Consider the following 15,896-nt stretch of genomic DNA (forward strand, 5'->3'; position numbering starts at 1 on the left):
GTATTTATAATTTGTCTGAATGAGAGCCAGTCAGCCTGAGTATGCATGTGCTGAGCCTTTTGCCAAATGCAATTATTGAGGTGTAGTAACTCCGTAAGATCACGGTCGAACCAGGGGCTGAACCTGTTTTTAATTATCATTTTCTTTATGGGGGCGTGTTTGTTTGTTCGACAGAGGGGATCAAGCTGATTCTATCCCATTTTACAGAGGACAGTTCGTGAAGGAAGGCTTGCTCATTGAAGTTTTTTAGCAAGCGTCTATGACAAATCAGGACAGGTCGTTTCACTGAGCAGCCATTACGAACACAGGCTGTAAAGCAGTGATCACTAAAGTCATTACAGAAAACACCAGACTGTTACCTATCAGGATCATTTGTGAGGATAACATTGAGGAGAGTAGCCTTTTCTGGGTGTTTGGAGTCATACCTTGTGGGATTGGTAATAATCCGAGAAAGATTTAGGGAGTCCCATTGCTTTAGGACTTGGTCATGTGGTTTAAGCATGTCACCTAGCTGGACACATTCAGGCTTAGTGTAAGGGGCCTGGAGAGAGCTTAGGGCAGGTAGGGTACAGGCCAGGCCGGTGCTGATGGAGGACTATAGCACCCAGCAACAGTCAACAAAGAGTTATTTGAAAGTTTAATGCTTAAAACCAGCAAATCAAATTCTTTGGAGACAGACTTGGTGGAGACAACCGAGCACTGAAGGTGTTCCTTGGTAAAGATTGTCACTCCCCCACCTTTAGAAGATCTGTCTTGCCAAAAGAGGTTAGAACCAGAAAGGTTAACATCAGTATTCAAAACACTCTTCCTTAACCACGTCGCAGTAATGACCAACACATCTGTATTGGAGCTGTGAACCCACACTTTCAATTGATCCATTTTAGGTAATAAGCTTCTAGTGTTAATGTGCAGAAAATATAGCCTCGTTATTGTCATGTAATTTTATTTTATTTTTCTATTTTTTTACTTTTGTTTATTTTGTATATATATTTTTAACTCTATTTCTTGAACTGCATTGTTGGTTAAGGGCTTAAGTAAGTAAGCATTTCATGGTAAGGTCTACCTGTTGTATTCGGTGTAAGTGAGAAATACAATTGTATTTGAGATAGAAATGACTTGAAACCCTGCATAAGATTCTCTGGAAGCATGTCTGACTGTTTGCACGCAAGCAAAGAGCATCTGTATTCAGTTATTTTTTTATTGAACCTTTATTTAACTAGGCAAATCAGTTAAGAACAAAGTCTTATTTACAATGACAGCCTACTCCGGCCAAACCCTAACGACGCTGGGCCAATTGTGTGCCGCCCTATGGGACTCCCAACCACGTCCGGTTGTGATACAGCCTGGAATCGAACCAGGGTCTGTTGCCTCTAGCGCTGAGATGCACCCCCCCCCCCCCTCAATTCAATTGGCTTTATTGGCATGGGAAACATATGTTAACATTGTCAAGGTAATTGAAATAGATAATAAACAAATGTGAAATAAACAATTAGAAATTAACAGTAAACATTACACAAACCGTTCAAAATATATATTATACTGACTTTGCCTTTCCCTCTTTGACTGAGATGAACGCGGCCCTCCATATGCCGTACGCATGCGCAAAAAGATGACGTCGATATCTGTCATACTGGTAGTTGGTTCCTCAATAGTTAAAAACAAGAGGGAAATTCAAGGAATCAGTCCGTGCTGCATGTAAACTCAAAGTAAGTTGACAAACTTTGACTTTCATTTAGTCATTGCCTCAACATAATTTATATTGGTGTCCTCGTCTGTCACGTATGAGGAAAAATGGACTTGCTTTGGATCCTTGCAAGACTTATCTTGTTGTCTACTGTTAGCTATCGTGCATGCTAACGTTAGCTGTGAAGAAGCTGGCTATCTCACCGACCAACGTTAGCTAGTGAACAGTCAAACTTTTCGTATGGTCAGAATATGGATACCTTTCTAGTTACTTAATATGTAAATTAGGAAATGTAGCTAATCAGATTGAGGCATAACGTAGCGTCATATCTACTAGCACTTGTTTTAGAAAGTTACCATACCTAGCCATTTTAGCCAAGTAGCTCTGGTCCATCGCACAACAACAGCAAGTTGTCTTTGTTTCCCCCCGATTTTGTTTAGTGACTATCTTCAGTATGCTTTCATAACCTCAACAAAGTAAAATTTTTGTTAAAGTCCTGAAAAAGTGTTGTGTGCGCGCAGGATGTCGTTTCTAAAAAAATTCTATTTTCTTTTATCTCTCCATGCGTGTGCATCCGACGCATGCGCGTGGACCAGAGCGTTAGAGCTAGCAAGTGAGCGGCGAACTGAAGCCAGCAAGCCTGCTACTGTCTTTAGCTAGCGAACTTGTTTGACAGTTCATTTATGAACGTGTTAGCTAGACCGAATTTAAGTTAGCTAACTAGTCCAAAACATGTCAACTTCATGGTTATTGTCACATGCACAAGTACAGTGAAACGCTCAACCCATCAGTGCAGTAATCAATATCAGAATAGTATATCTAATATTTTAATAAAGAAAACACAAGAAAATAGAGGAAGCTACAAACAGGGTCAGTGCCAATACCAAATTTACAATGAGCAGGGATACTGGTGTAGTTTGAGGTAGATGTACATATAGGCGAGGGATTAGGAGAAAGTGACTGGTAGCAGGATGAATAATAATAGTAAAATGCATAAGTGATGTGTGTGAAGGATTTGCTCTCGAGTGGCGCAGCGGTCTAAATAACTGCATCTCAGTGCTAGAGGCGTCTCTACAGACCCTGGTTCGATTCCAAGGTGTATCACAACTGGCCATGATTGGGAGTCACATAGGGCGGCGCACAATTGGCTCAGCGTCGTCCGTGTTAGGGTTGGGCCGGGGTAGGTCCTCATTGTAAATAAGAATTTGTTTAACTGACTTGCCTAGTTGAATAAAGGTTAAAAAAAAATACAAAAAATCTAATGGGCCAAGATGACTTTCTGTTTAAATGTAATGGAATAAGTTCCCAGTGAACTTACTAAGTCACTAAAGCAGCTAAATTACTATGTAGCGCAACACTGTGGGCCCCAATGCAGGCATAATTACCATTTAAGGGAACTGTAATTCCACTGTGTAATTGGTCCCCATTGGGTGGCTGTATGGTGGTACAGAGACAAACGAATAATGATTAAGAATATTAAATAGCAGACTAGTTCTAGTGATCAACACGGCACGTAGACAAAATAATTTAATAAAGTAAAAAAATGTTGAGCTATTAATCATAAATCACTGTAATTATACGGTCCTAACAGCTGTGGTTTTCCATCCTGAATTATAAGTTACTTTATTCACCTTTAGTTTTTCTTTGTAAATATATTGCTTAAAAGAGATCAAACCCTGTCGATCTGTGGTGACCAGCCCTGTTCCTGGACACCTACAGGGTGTAACCAATGTGAAATGGCTAGCTAGTTAGCGTGGTGCACGCTAATAGCGTTTCAAATGTCACTCGCTCTGAGACTTGGAGGTAGTTATTCCCCTTGCTCAGCAAAGGGCTGCGGCTTTTGTGGAGCGATGGGTAACGCTGCTTCGAGTGTGGCTGTGGTCGATGTGTTCCTGGTTCGAGCCCAGGTAGCGGCGAGGAGAGGGACGGAAGCTATACTGTTACATTGGCAATACTATAGTGCCTATAAGAACATCCAATAGTCAAAGGTATATGAAATACAAATGGTATAGAGAGAAATAGTCCTATAAATACCATATTAACTACAACCTAAAACCTCTTACCTTGGAATATTGTAGACTCCTGTTAAAAGGAACCACCAGCTTTCATATGTTCCCATTTTCTTTGCAAGGAACTTAAACGTTAGCTTTTTTACATGGCAGATATTGCACTTTTCCTTCTCCAACACTTTGTTTTTGCATTATTTAAACCAAATTGAATATGTTTCATTATTTATTTGAGACTAGATTGATTTGTATTGATGTATTATATTAAGTTAAAATAAGTGTTCATTCAGTATTGTTATAATTGTCATTATACAAAAGCTTCTTTTTTTTTTTTAAACGTCAGATTAATCGGTACCCAGCTTTTTTTGGTCCTCCAATAATCGGTATCGGCGTTGAAAGATCATAATCGGCTGACCTCTAATTTGAACGATTTTACTGCTAGTAGGGCTGTGACGGTCATTGAATTTTGGATGACGGTTATTGGTCAGCCAAATGATCGCGGTCACCGTAATAGCTATTCGAATAGCACAACAAATAATATCTATATATTTTTTAAGACTCACATTTTATCTTCCGCTCCTGAACGCATGAGCTGCTGCTGCAGGGAAGGGTGTTTTGCATAGGCAAACGAAGACTCGTTTGCTACAACATCTTGCTTGTTTCAGCAATGTGCAACAAAGTTTCATCATGTTGTAGAGTCCATGGTAAAGTAGAAACGGACTAAACCACATGAATGCCCGGCCATCCCGTTTTCAGTCAGCTGTTCTTTCCACACACAAAAAAAAAAGAATAACAAATTGTTTAAACGGTTATTTTATTTTCATGATGTCTTCATCAATAACTGTTGGCTACAGGGTTATACAGTAATTCATTAATCACATTAATGTTCAAAAAACTGCATTTTCAAAACTCAGACCATAAATAAATCTGTGTTTTTTTCAAACCATTTTTCCTGTGTTTCTTTTGAAAGTTTATTTTTTTCTTCACTAGTGATCAGGGGCTTGCAACTACAGTTTTCCTTCACAGAAAATACATTAGTGCTACACATTTGTCAGAAAATAGCTTTGTTTTCATCAGATGAGAACAGAGGTGCAATGATATTTGGCTAGTAGCCACATAAGTAAATTACAAAGCCAGGTCATATTTCTAATGTTTTTCTTGAAGTTAATCTTGCATTTTACCTGATTAAAGTAGGCTACACCGAGAAAAGTAGCTACACATCAGTCAGAGCGCTGTTTGCTGATAGAATGCCTAGTTTGTGAATTTTCATCCAAGTAGAGAAGTGCAAATGAAGCACAAAATAAGTCTGATGCCGAGCAGAAATTACAACAAGAAGCATTTTAGGTCTGCGTTTACAAAATGCAGAAAGACATTTCTTATGCTTTTAATCAGGGGACCCCTGGTAATTGTGCCAGCCCTAACTGCTTAGCACACCTTATTTAAATTGTCAACTAATTATCAAGCTCTTCAGGTGAATCTGGTGAGCTAGTCTGGGGGTCCCCAAGGAGAGGTTTGAAAACCACTTCCCTATACTATGAGGTGAAGGTGTCTGTGGGGCTTGTTCATTCACTAATAAACAGTGTTTAAATTAGGCATAGCCAAAGTAGCACAAGTTAATTTTAGCTGAATTGTTGCAAGGCTACATTTTAGATCATAGGCTTATTAGCACATGAATAACTTCTATCACCAAGGGCTTTTAAGGTAGTGCCATATTTGTTAAAGGTAGGGCATTACATGTTTAAATTGGCTCTGTAATTTTAACCAATTTCTTTAAAAATCCCTGTTTACTTTTATCTGCTCTATCATTTAGGCTAATAGATTTATTTTGCTAAATTGCCAGCTGCCATTATTTTAGGATCTCGCCTTTCAGCCTCTTGTATTTTCCTGTCTCTTTCTTTGTAAAAACAAAAACAAATGCTTCCTTTTGTTTAAATCTCCCTTAGACACTGGGCAATTCATTCACCACGTGTATTCTACCCTACGATGCGCACCAGAGGCTGTAATTTTGTGCTGGAGTGCCCAGTGTAATAGTGTGAGAATATTTATAAGCCTCAATGCCAGTGAGGTTAGCCTGTGAAAGTTTGTCCAGTGCTCCTCCCTTTTTGAGGTAAAAACTGCATGCTATGGATCACAAAGTGCTGTGCAAGACACTGGTATTATCTGCCAGAGCATAGGTGTGCATTCATTCACTTGAACTCAAATAGTGAACACACGGTGTCAGGACACGGGCAGTAAGCCGTGGGTGACCCTCCCTATCTCCCACAGGGATCAGCTGATCCAAGCCTTTACATCATGGCTCCCAGTTCTGGTCTTTGGCCAGTATTGGGCCCAGCTGAGATACTGTATGTGGGTGAAAGCGAGTGCCCCTAATAGAGGTCGGACGATTATGATTTTTCAATGACGATACCAATTATTGGAGGACCAAAAAAAGCCGATACCAATTATTCGGATGATTTTTATTTATTTGTAATAATGACAGTTACAACAATACTGAATGAACACTTATTTTAACTTAATATAATACATCAATAAAATCAATTTCGCCTCAAATAAATAATGGAACATGTTCAATTTGGTTTAAATAATGCAAAAACAAAGTGTTGGAGAAGAAAGTAATATGTGCCATGTAAAAATGTGTGCCATGTAAAATATTTGCCATGTAAAAAAGCTAACGTTTAAGTTCCTTGCTCAGAACATGAGAACATATGAAAGCTGGTGGTTCCTTTTAACATGAGTCTTCAATATTCCCAGGTAAGAAGTTTTAGGTTGTAGTTATTATAGGCACTTTAGTATTGCCAGTGTAACAGTATAGCTTCCATCCCTCGCCTCTACCTGGGCTCGAACCAGGAACACATCGACAACAGCCACCCTCGAAGCAGCGTTACCCATGCAGAGCAAGGGGAACAACTACTCCAAGTCTCAGAGCGAGTGACGTTTGAAAAGCTATTAACGCACACCCCGCTAACTAGCTAGCCATTTCACATCGGTTACACCAGCCTAATCTCGGGAGTTGATAGGCTTGAAGTCATAAACGGCTTGAAGCATTGCGATGAGCTGCTGGCAAAACGCATGAAAATGCTGTTTGAGTGAATGCTTACCAGCCTGCTGGTGCCTACATTCGCTCAGTCAGACTGGTCTAACAAATCATAGACTTAATTATACATAATAACACATAGAAATACAAGCCGTAGGTCATTAATATGGTCGAATCCGGAAACTATCATTTCAAAAACAAAACGTTTATTCTTTCAGTGAAATACGGAACCGTTTCGTATTTTATCTAATGGATGGCATCCCTAAGTCTAAATATTGCTGTTACATTGCACAACCTTCAATGTTATGTCATAATTATGTACAATTCTGGCAAATTAGTTCGCAATGAGCCAGGCGGCCCAAACTGTTGCATATATACCGACTCTGCGTGCAATGAACGCAAGAGAAGTTACACAATTTCACCCGGTTAATATTGCCTGCTAACCTTTCTTTTAGCTAAATATGCAGGTTTAAAAATATATACTTCTGTGTATTGATTTTAAGAAAGGCATTCATGTTTATGGTTAGGTACACATTGGAGCAACGACAGTCCTTTTTCGCGAATGCGCACCGCATCGATTATATGCAACGCTAGATAAACTAGTAATATCATCAACCATGTGTAGTTATAAATAGTGATTATGATTGATTGTTTTTTATAAGATAAGTTTAATGCTAGCTAGCAACTTACCTTGGCGTTGCACTAGTTAACCGTAAGGTTGCAAGATTGAATCCCTGAGCTGACAAGGTAAAAATGTGTCATTCTGCCCCTGAACAAGGCAGTTAACCCACCTTTCCTATGCCGTCATTAAAAATAAGAATGTGTTCTTAACTGACTTGCATCGTTAAATAAAGTTGTGCGGAAAAAATATTGTCAAAATCAGCATCCAAAAACACTGATTTCCGATTGTTATGAACACGCGAAATCGGCCCTAATTAATCGGCCATTCCGATTAATCGGTCGACCTTTAACCCCTAACAGAGACTATGTAGGAAACAATATGTATTTGAATCTAATTGGATTAATGCCAGTGACATCTATAGTTTCAGAGCCTTACCTAATAGGAAGGAACATTAACTTGTTTTCAAAGCAGAGGTATTTTTTTCTACTTCCTCGAAGTCTATGTAAGTCACATGAAGAAAAGTGGAAGTCCTGTCAGGTGGAATCTGCAATGAACATCGACGAGAAGAACCTTGTGGTTAAGTTCTGGACGGGAAATCTAACTGATGAAGATGTTGACTGCTTCATTGAGAGATACTGCACCATTCTACAGCCAGCTTTAAAGCCTGTAGATAAGTATGGTTTCTGGTACAGAGTGAGGAAGTACAGGGTGAAGTTGAAGAGGGGAAGGACAGGAGAGCTGTTAGAGGTGCTGAACGCAATCACTTTGGGCCCCTACAGTGGTAGGATTTTCTACCCCAGACAGGTCCTGCGCCGCTTCATCTGCGGCCTTGCTGACCATCAAGAATGCGCATACATACAGTGCTAGTGCTATGAATCCCTTGGACACAAGGCCAGAGAATGCAAGAACTGCAGTAATGCACTCTATGTGATGAAGATGGCCACTCCTCCTTTGACCAGCCAAGAAGACGGGCAGCTTCTAGCGAAGAGCTAGCAGAAGAGAAATGCTAGCAGCAGAAGCCTGAAGGCGAGCAACCCGAGAGGCAAACCACTCGGCCAACAACCAAAAAGGAGTGACAAAAAAAATTGTAAAAATAAGGTACAGTAGTTTTTTTATTTTATAGGTAAGATGGTAACTGGTTAAGAACGAGGAGGGGGTGAATGATGGTATATTGTTGATATTTCTTGCAATCATTCTCATATTCTCTTTTGTATTATGAAATGTAAATGTACTGTATTGATGATTTCCTTTTATACAGTGTCTTCAGAAAGTATTTAGATCCCTTGACATTTTTCACATTTTGTTATGATACAGCCTTACTCTAAAACTGATAACAAAAGACAAATCCTCATCAATTTACACATAATACAACATAAAGACAAAGCAAAAGCAGGTTTGAAGAAATGTTTGCTATTTTATTAAAAATAAAAACTATCACATTTACATAAGTATTCAGACCCTTTACTTAGTACTTATTTTAGTACCTTTGGCAGCGAATACAGCAGTGAACCTTCTTGGGTATGCTGTTACAAGCTTGGCAATTCTCTATTTGGGGAGTTTCTCCCATTCTTCTCTGCAGATCCTCTCAATCTCTGTCAAGATGTTTGATTGGGTTCAAGTCCGGGCTCAGCTGGGCCACTCAAAGACATTGAGACTTGTCCCAAAGCTGTGTTGTCTTGGATGTGTGCTTAGGGTCATTGTCCTGTTGGAAGATGAACCTTCACCCCAGTCTGAGGTCCTGAGCGCTCAGGAGCAGGCTTTCGTCAAGGGTCTCTCTGACATCTTTGCCTCGATCCCGACTAGTCTCCCAGTCCCTGTCGCTGAAAAACATCCCCACAGCATGATGCTTCTACCACCATTCTTCATCGTAGGGATGGTGCCAGGTTTCCTCCAGACGGGACGCTTGGCATTCAGGCCAAATAGTTCAATGTTGGTTTCATCAGACCAGAGAATCTTCTTTCTCATGGTCTGAGAGTCTTTAGGTGCCTTTTGGCAAACTCCAATCGGGCTGTCGTGCCTTTTACTGAGGAGTGGCTTCCGTCTGGCCACTTTACCATAAAGGCCTTAAAAAAAATCCTACAATGTGATTTTCTGGATTCTTTTTCTAATTTTGTTTGTCATAGTTGAAGGTTACCTATGATGAAAATTACAGGCCTCATTTTTTTAAGTGGGAGAACTTGCACAATTGGTGGCTGACTAAATACTTTTTTGCCCCACTGTATATGAATAAGGTATTTCTGTTTTTTACTTATGATAAATTAGCAGATTTTTCTAAAAACCTGTTTTTGCTATGTCTTTATGAGGTATTGTGTGTCGATTCCCGGAAAACAATAAATATTTAATCCATTTTAGAATAAGGCTGTAACGTGAAAAAGTCAAGGGGTCTGAATTCTTTCCGAATGCACTGTTAAAATTAGAGAAATATATAGGAGGAAAATACGTACTTTACATAGACTGTTAAATATGGAATAAAGATGATGATGATGACAATAATAACGAGGATGCAAAACTGCTCTGTAATTCATGAAAGAAAATAAACAGATTGTCTTGTGTTTTCTGTCTGCTACCATTTCTTCCTTTGTGTCCATTGAAAGGGATTGACCCAGAAGCAAATACCCGGGCCTTAACGGCAAGTGTTTGTGCTAAGATGGTCGCCTAAGTCACAACAGGTGCACAGAAGAGGAATAAGCTCCATTTGAAGGAAGAAGAGCAGAGATACAAATGCCTTTGCAGTCTGCTGTGAAACCTCAAAAGAAGGCTGCAGATAAGGAGAGAAAGATGGCAAAGACGACATTCTGGAAGAACCCTGTCCCATCACACTTCTTACATAAACAGCATAACAGCTGCAGCATCTCTGTCGGAGCCATAATTCCCCATGCACTGTAGAGATACAGGAACACAAAGCTTCCCTTGGCAGTGGGTATCGTTAGATTTGGACAAGCCCTTTTGAAGACCTATTTCGGTAGCCCCATTCTGTAAGCCTTTATCAAAACCAGATTATGGAAATGTGGAGCAAGCGAAGGGTCCTCCCTTCATCCGCAACAGTTTGTTTGACATGTAGCGACGCTTTGTCAGCATTGCCCTGGAGGCATCACTGAATACAGACGTCGCTCTTTGTTCAACATGTTTTTTTTTCTCTATGCTTTTCCTCAATCCCACATTTACACTCTCTGCAGCAGCAAGACATTTGGTACGGCATATTATTTACATGTTTGTCGTGAATCCCTCACTGGCAAGATTTGTGGAATCAAGCCGATTTGCACAGGCCTTGGTGGATGAAAGAATTGAAACAAACAAAATCAACTGACTATTCAGCACAAATGTTGAAATATTTGGATGGTTCGGTTGAATTAACAAAACTATCTGCTTTCATACTGGTATCACATTACAAGTCACACTGAAAGGTGTGTAGCCTTGGCCTAATCTGTAAAATCCCAGTTCAAAGGCGTCAGAACGACACCTCAAATCCAATCCTTTAAACAAAGACGACAATTTTGTGGTGTATCTTTTTTTAGAATTTGATATAGAAATGGGTACCTTGATCTAGATTTTTTTGTTGACATTTGACAGTTTACACCGATTTATTGTGAAATTTGTCAAGTTTTTATTTTATTTTTTGTTTGGCATTTCTGGGAGTTGTGCCTCTCTCAAACACAGCCTGATGGGAGTTTCTCTGTGAGGCCTGTCACCTTCAAATGCCACACTCACCAAGCTGGGGATTTAAGTCAGGCAGCATAGAGACTCATGCCACTTGAAATTTCAGCTCCTTCTGTGTTTGCGGACCCAATAGAATGGCACCTGTGGAGTGAAAATAGAAAGGAGAATATGGACCGTCAACACTTGTTTTCAAATTGGATAGCTGGCTAATTTACCAATCTAAAAAAAAGTGACTGTGACTGATTTCAAACTTGCACCATGTGTATTCTAACTCTCTACAGTAAGCTTTTTTGTTTGTTTTTGGAAATGTATTAGCAGGCCTACAAAGGGGGGCCCTTTGAATTAAAGCCATGGCATCTCATACAGTATCTTCTACTATGACACTCCCTCTACGGATGTTGACTTTAGTTAGAAACCCTTCCTATGCTGTCGTGCAGAATTAGCAGTGAACTCATCATTGCCACCTCAGTCTGTCCCCAGCCCGATTTCCTCAAGGGCGTGAGGAGAGAACCAAAGGACAAGGGTCTGTGCCAGTGTCTATCTGGCTGGACAGACTGCTAGCCATCCCCCTCTCCACTCACCTGCAGAGAGTCTGACTCAGGAACAGAGTGATGCCGAGTTTTAAATTGGGTCTGTGAGAGAGTGGCCTTGGCTCCGCCGGCGCATAACTAGGCTCTCGCATGCACTCACACTCCCACTGGCAAACTGTTCCCCAGCCGATAAAAGAGCAATGGAAACACCTGCTGTACCGATTTATCTTCTATGGGGTTTTACTCAGCCAAAGGATACATTTTCATACACCTGCAAGAGCATAAAACTGATTAATCTGGCATTTTTATATTCAGGAAATGAACCTTTTTGTTACAGGCTAATGTTATTGCAATTGGGGTTTGAACAGTAAGGCTTGGAGATTGCTATGATCTATTATTAAGAGGAGACTTGAGTATCATAAAGTCAAATGATAATCATTATTGTTTAAATAAAATTGTGATTTAAAAAAAAAAGTATACCAGTTTCAGTTAAGGACCAACAAATTGACAGCTGTGCCATACAGATGGCAAAATAATTGGGAAGAGATTTTCAATGTACCGATTCCATGGAACATGGTTTATGAAGTGACACACCAAATGACGCAGGATTAAAAACGTAGTGTTTTATTTCTTATACTAAAAGGTAGGGGTGGTATACAGAAGATAGGTGCTTGGATAGGGCTATCAAGAGCTACCATCAAGCCCTATGATGATACTGACTCTCATGAGGACCGCCACAGGAAAGGAAGACCCAGAGTTCATTAGAGTTACCAGCCTCAGAAATTGCAGCCCAAATAAATGCTTCAGATTGTTTTTTAAATTATTTATTTTTTCACCTTTATTTAACCAGGTAGGCCAGTTGAGAACAAGTTCTCATTTACAACTGCGACCTGGCCAAGATAAAGCAAAGCAGTGCGACAAAAACAACAGTTACACATGGGGTAAACAAACGTATAGTCAATAACAATAAAAAAATCTGTATACAGTGTGTGCAAATTAAGTAAGGAGGTAAGGCAATAAATAGGCCAATAGTGGCGAAGTAATTACAATTTAATAATTTACACTGGAGTGATAGATGTGCATGTAAAGATACTGGTGTTCAAAGAGCAGAAAAACAAATATGGGGATGAGGTAGGTAGTTGTTTGGATGGGCTATTTACAGATGGGCTATTTGTACAGCTGCAGCGATCGGTAAGCTGCTCTGACAGCTGACGCGTAAAGTTAGTGAGGAAGATGTCTCCAACTTCAGTGATTTTTGCAATTCGTTCCAATCATTGGCAGCAGAGAACTGTAAGGAAAGGCGGCCAAATATGTGTTGGCTTTGGGGATGACAGGTGAAATATACCTGCTGGAGCGCGTGCTATGGGTGGGTGTTGCTATGGTGATCAGTGAGCTGAGATAAGGCAGGGCTTGGCGGGTGGGTTTGGCGATGAGTATGTAGTGAGGACCAGCCAACGAGAGCATACAGGTCGCAGTGGTGGGTTGTATATGGGGCTTTGGTGACAAAACGGATGGCACTGTGATAGACTGCATCCAATTTGCTGAGTAGAGTGTTGGAGGCTATTTTGTAAATGCTGAAGTCAAGGATCGGTAGGATAGTCAGTTTTACGAGGATATGTTTGGCAGCATGAGTGAAGGAGAATTTGTTGCGAAATAGGAAGCCGATTCCAGATTTAATTTTGGATTGGAAATGCTTAATGTTAGTCTGGGAGGAGAGTTTACAGTCTAGCCAGACACCTAGGTATTTGTAGTAGAGGTCGACCGATTAATCGGAATGGCCGATCGGTATTTTTGGGCGCCAATTTCAGACTTGTTTAAAAATATATATATATTTTTACATTTATTTTTATACCTTTTATTTAACAAGGCAAGTCAGTTAAGAACACATTCTTATTTTCAATGACGGCCTAGGAACTGTGGGTTAACTGCTTTGTTCAGGGCCTGAACGACAGATTTTCACCTTGTCAGCTCGGGGGATCCAGTCTTGCAACCTTACAGTTAACTAGCCCAACGCAATAACGACCTGCCTCTCTCTCTCGTTGAACTCCACAAGGAGACTGCCTGTTACGCGAATGCAGTAAGCCAAAGGTAAGTTGCTAGCTAGCATTAAACTCATCTTATAAAAAACAATCAATCATAATCACTAGTTAACTACACATGGTTGATAATATTACTAGATATTATCTAGCGTGTCCTGCGTTGTATATAATCTTGCATCTCGTGTCCTGCGTTGCATAAGTATCTAAGTATCTGACTGAGCGGTGGTAGGCAGAAGCAGGTGCGTAAACATTCATTCAAACAGCACTTTTGTGCGTTTTGCCAGCAGCTCTTCGTTGTGAGTCAAGCATTGCGCTGTTTATGACTTCAAGCCTATCAACTCCCGAGATGAGGCTGGTGTAACCGAAGTGAAATGGCTAGCTAGTTAGCGCATGCTAATAGCGTTCCAAACGTCACTCGCTCTGAGCATTCTAGTAGTTGTTCGCCTTGCTCTGCATGGGTAACGCTGGTTCGATGGTGGCTGTTGTCGTTGTGTTGCTGGTTCGAGCCCAGGGTGGAGCGATGAGAGGGACTAATCGGTATCGGCTTTTTTGGTCCTCCAATAATCGCTATCGGCGTTGAAAAATCATAATCGGTCGACCTCTAGTGCAGAGCTGTTGGCCGGGATTGGGTTAGCCAGGTGGAGAGCATGGCCAGCCATAGAAAAATGCTTATTCAAATTATCGTGGATTTATCAGTGGTGACAGTGCTTCCTAGTCTCAGTGCAGTGGTCAGCTGGGAGGAGGTACTCTTATTCTCCATAGACTTTAGTTTCCCAAAACCTTTTGGAATTAGTGCTTTCTGTTTGAAAAGCTAGCCTTTGCTTTCGCAAGTGACTGTGTGTATTTGTTCCTGGTATGGATTCCCTGAAAAGTTGCATATCACGGGGACTATTCAAAGCTAGTGTAGTGCGCCACATGGTGTGGTTGTGCTGGTCAAGAGCAGTCAAGTCTTGAGTGAACCAAGGGCTATATCTGATCTTAGTTCTGCATTTTTTTGAATAGGGCATGCTTATTTAAGATAGTGAGGAGAGCACTTTTAAAGAACAACCAGGCATCCTCTACTGATGGGAGGAGGTCGATATCCTTCCAGGATACCCGGCCCAGGTCGATAAGAAAGGCCTGCTCGCAGAAGTGATTCGGGGAGCTCTTGACAGTGATGAGGGGTGGTCGTTTGACTGCAGACCCATAACGGACACAGGCATGAGGCAATGATCACTGAGATCCTTGTTGAAAATAGCAGAGGTATATTTAGAGGGCAGGTTGGTCAGGATGATATCTATGAGGGTGCCCATGTTTACGGATTTGGGGTTGTACCTGTTAGGTTCCTTGATAACTTGTGTGAGATTGAGGGCATCTAGTTTAGATTGTAGGACGGCCGGGGTGTTAAGCATATCCCAATTTAGGTCATTTAGCAGTATGAACTCTTTTGATAGATGGGGGGCAATCAGTTCACATATGGTGTCCAGGGCACAGCTGGGAGTTGAGGGGGGGTCTATAACAAGCGGCAACAGTGCAGGACTTATTTCTGGAGAGATGGATCTTTAAAAGTAGAAGCTCGACCTGTTTGGGCTTAGACCTGGATAGTGTGACAGAACTCAGCAGTTCAAGTAACACGCAGGAGTCTGCGTGAATCAGGCCTTCATGGTCTAATTGCTGCAAAGAAACCACTACTAAAAGACACCAATAAGAAGAAGAGACTTGCTTGGGCCTTAGACACGAGCAATGGACATTAGACCGGTGGAAATCTGTCCTTTGGTCTGATGAGTCCAAATTTGAGATTTTTTGTTCCAACCGCTGTTTCTTTGTGAGACGCAGAGTAGGTGAACGGATGACCTCTGCATGTGTAGTTCCCACCATGAAGCATGGAGGAGGAGGTGGTGTGATGGTTTTGGGGGTGCTTTGCTGGTGACGCTGTCAGTGATTTTATTTAGAATTCAAGGCGCACTTAACCAGTATGGCTACCACAGCATTCTGCAGCAATACACCATCATATCTGGTTTGCACTATCATTTGTTTTTCAACAGGACAATCACCCAACACACCTCCAGGCTGTGTAAGGGCTATTTGACCTAGAAGGAGAGTGATTGAGTGCGGCATCAGATGATCTGGCCTCCACAATCACCCAACGTCAACCCAATTGAAATGGTTTAGAATGAGTTGGACCACAGCGTGAAGGAAAACCAGCCAACAAGTGCTCAGTATATGTGGGAACTCGAAGACTGTTGTAAAAGCATTCCAGGTGAAGCTGGTTGAGAGAATGGTTGAGAGAATGCCAAGAGTGTGCAAAGCTGTCAAGGCAAAGGGTGGCTACTTTGAAGAATCTC

At 41.0% G+C, this 15,896-nt stretch overlaps 1 protein-coding gene across 8 annotated transcripts in view; it reads left to right on the top strand.

Annotated features, from left to right (window-relative positions):
- The first annotated feature begins 1,583 nt into the window (after positions 1–1,583).
- pot1 (protection of telomeres 1 homolog) overlaps positions 1,584–15,896 on the top strand; it is a 50,062-nt gene continuing 35,749 nt past the window's right edge. For 4 of the 8 annotated variants that reach the window (XM_020492326.2, XM_020492331.2, XM_020492330.2 and 1 more), the window contains exon 1: positions 1,584–1,706. The gene's annotated coding sequence lies outside the window, so the exon portion shown is untranslated. Of the gene's footprint in view, positions 1,707–15,596; positions 15,812–15,896 lie in introns of those variants that run through there. The other 4 variants (XM_020492329.2, XM_031833150.1, XM_020492327.2 and 1 more) reach the window with 2 other exon arrangements.

This window comes from Oncorhynchus kisutch, linkage group LG10 (genome assembly GCF_002021735.2).
Source record: "Oncorhynchus kisutch isolate 150728-3 linkage group LG10, Okis_V2, whole genome shotgun sequence".
Lineage (NCBI taxonomy): Eukaryota > Metazoa > Chordata > Actinopteri > Salmoniformes > Salmonidae > Oncorhynchus > Oncorhynchus kisutch.